The sequence below is a fragment of the Chiloscyllium plagiosum genome, chromosome 16, assembly GCF_004010195.1.
Source record: "Chiloscyllium plagiosum isolate BGI_BamShark_2017 chromosome 16, ASM401019v2, whole genome shotgun sequence".
NCBI classification, from domain to species: Eukaryota; Metazoa; Chordata; class Chondrichthyes; order Orectolobiformes; family Hemiscylliidae; genus Chiloscyllium; species Chiloscyllium plagiosum.
Genome location: NC_057725.1, coordinates 64,325,580 through 64,328,922, shown reverse-complemented (window position 1 = coordinate 64,328,922; position 3,343 = coordinate 64,325,580). Strand labels below are relative to the sequence as shown.

General features: G+C 60.8%; 1 long non-coding RNA gene across 1 annotated transcript in view; it reads left to right on the top strand.

Moving 5' to 3' along the window:
• The window catches only part of LOC122557978, a 21,392-nt gene that overhangs the window by 17,442 nt on the left and 607 nt on the right, over positions 1 to 3,343 (top strand). The gene's annotated exons all lie outside the window — the stretch shown is intronic.

The following is a 3,343-nucleotide window of genomic DNA, read 5'->3' as shown; positions in this document are numbered from 1 at the left end:
GGGGCCAGAGGGTTCCCTTACCCGTTTTATAGCCGACAAGAATAAGACACTTATTAAGGCTATGCTTCGCTCAGGCTGGGAACCCGCTGACTCGCTGGATGTACAGCGCGAGTGGTGGGCCCACCAGAAGAAAGATAGGTAAGAGAAAGCTTGCGTCCTGGTGCTGCAGGCACACGTCAGGCTTGCCGGCAAGGTTCAGCTTTATGTCCAAGACAAGAAGCAGCAGACCACGGAGCATCTAGAAGCCCAGGCGCTTGCTGCCCGTACGGTTTTACCAGCCTTAACCGATGCACCCAGCGCCCCGCCGTCCCCCACCTGGGACTGGAAGGGGCTCACGGACAATCAGGACCCCCCGGGAATCGTGCTCGGGCTATGCCCGTGCAGTCCCGGTAAAAGTTGAATATACCCCCGGGGAGGGGAGAGAGGACGGGCCACGATACTTGCCCATAACCCCCGCCTTAAGATGACCTACATCATGCAAGATTTTGATTGATACGGGGGCGTCAGTCTCCCTCACCGACCTCGACCTTCCCTCAACCCACCACTCCATTTCCATTAAAGGAGTTGGGGGGAGCTCGGTTATTGCATGCCGAAGCGAGTTGTCCTCTTAGAGGTAGACAACATTTTACTCCCCGTACATTTCTGGGTTTGCCCAAACTTGGAGGGGACGATTATGGGTATCGACCTCCTGGGCGAGCTGGGGGCGGTGGTGGATGCGTTTCACCGTCGCCTCCTGTGGACATCCCGCGATCTTCACAAGAGCTCCCACAAGGGGAGATGGGTGCCCACTAAATCCGTCGCTACACTTGCACCCAGTGTGCCCATCGCCCGGGACTGGGCCAAGGACGGTGCCTTCGGAGCCGTCTGCCAACTAGTCCCGGAGGTGTGGGCCATGAGCAAGCAGGACTGCAGCCTCGTCTGTTCTCCTCCTGAGCGGATACACGGGCCCGTACACGCACCGCACCGACAATACCCGATTAAACCTGAGGCGCTGCACGCCACTGAGGCAATAGTTGCCGAACTCACGCGACACGGCGTCCTGCGCCAGACAGTGTCCACCACCAACTCCCCTATATGGCCCGTCCGGAAGCCGGATGGCAGCTACAGGCTCACCATCGACTACACGGCACTCAATAGGGTCACCCCCCAAAGAACACCCTATCGTAGCCAGCCTGACCACCATCTTCAATGGCCTCGAACCCTCACATCGGATATTTACGATCCTGGACGTGGCAAATGGCTTTTGGTCCATCCCCTTGCACCGTGACTCACAGGACAAGTTTGCCTTCACGCTGCGGGACAGGCAGTACACATGGACCCGCCTGCCACAGGGCTTCCACAATAGCCCTAACATTTTCCACATTGTCATGAGCCGGACCCTGGAGGGGTGCGACCTCTCCCCCTTCTCGAGCACCCTCCTACAATATGTAGATGACCTTTTGATCGCGTCCGTGGACGTGCGCCAACACCTGGGGGCCCTGGCCGCCGTCCTGCGGACACTCGCCCGGGCAGGATTCAAAATAAGCCCCACAAAGGCTCGGATCGGACTGGCTAAAGTCCGCTACCTGGGACACGACATCAGCCAGGGGAGCAAGACCTTACCCGCCGACCGCAAGTCGGCCATCACCGACATGCCGCGGCCGGACACAGTCAGGGGAATCCGCCGCGTCTTGGGGCTTTTTAACTACTGCCGCCCCTTCATTGCACATTTCGCCACTATTGCCGAACCCATTCAGTGCCTGGTGAAGGGGGGCAGGCCGGGAGCGGAGAGGGTGGTATGGGGACCCAAACAGGATGACGCTTACTCTATGTTAAAGTCCCATCTCCTCAGCGCCCCGGCCCTGCGCCTCCCCGACCGATCCAAGCCTTTCCACATCTTCTACGGACTCGAGGGGGGGTTTTACAGCGCTGCTGTCACGCAAACCTCAGGCGACCACATGAGACCAGAAGGTTACTACTCCACAAAGGAGTCCCCGGTCGTGAAGGGCATGCACCACAAAGGGCGGTCCGGGTGTGTGAGCCGGTCACTATGTCCGGACAGATAATACTACACACTAGACACACGATAGTTGAACTCCTGAATATGGACCGCCTCTGGACGGTCTCGGATGCCCGCAGGGCAACTTGGGAGGCGGTTCTCCTCCCCCGGGACCAGTCTATTCAGATCGTTAGGGACACAGGACTAAACCCCGCCGACGGGATTATCGCGGTGGGGGAACCCCACCGTTGCCAGGCCGCCATCGATTCGGCGGAGGGGGACTGCGTAGCCGACAGCCCGGTCCCTGATCCCGACTTGACCTTGTATGTGGACGGCTCACGTAGGCAGGTCGAGGGGTCCTACCAAACGGGATGGGCAGTGGTCGACCATACCGGGACCACCCGAGCACAGGGAACGATGGGGGGCGACACTTCCGCCCAGGTCGCGGAGCTGGTCGCCCTCACCGCCGCACTCCGCCTGGGAGCAGGCAAGCGGGTGAACATCTTTACCGACAGCCAGTACGCTTTCGGGGTAGTCCATGATTACATGGCAGCATGGAGCCGCCGGGCTTTATCACGGCCAGCGGTGGCCAGATCAAACACGAAAATACGGTCCGCGACCTGGTGGCGGCCGCACGCCTCCCCCTGCTCGCTGCGGTGATAAAAATCAAAGCACACCAGCGGGCCACCACCGCTGAACAGCTTGGGAATCGTTGGGCCGACCTGGCCGCAAAGGCCGCCACGGGCGCAGCGCTACCGCCCCCGTATGCAGCACCCGCTACTGAGGTCCGGGATGTGAATGTCCTGGACGTCCAGAATTGCGTGCAGCCCGGTGAGTTAGAGGACTGGCTGGCAAAGGGCGCAGCCCGCGACCCCGATGGGGTGTGGCGGCACGGCGACAGGGTCTTGGCACCCGCGGCTATCAGAACGACCTTGATGGAATTACACCACGAGCCGGACCACGTGGGCCGCGACGGAATGCTTGCTAGGCTCCAGGCTGACTGGTGGTGGCCCGGCCTCGGCCGCGATGTGGCCAAACACTGCTGCCAATGCGTTGTCTGCGCCCAGCACAACCCGGGGCGGCCCCTGCGCATTCCCCTGGCGCACCAGCCACGGCCCAAGGGGCCCTGGGAGAACCTCCAAGTTGATTTCACAGGACCCCTACACCCCAGCCGTGGCAAGAAGTATTGCCTGGTGATCGTTGACCATTTCACGCGCAGGGTAGAAGCCTTCCCTACACGGGACTGTACATCCGCCACCGTGGCCAGAGTGCTGGCCTTCGACATCTTCCCTCGCTGGGGTGTCCCCCTCCAGATTGACTCAGATCAGGGCACGCACTTCACCGGACACGCAATGAAACTGGCCT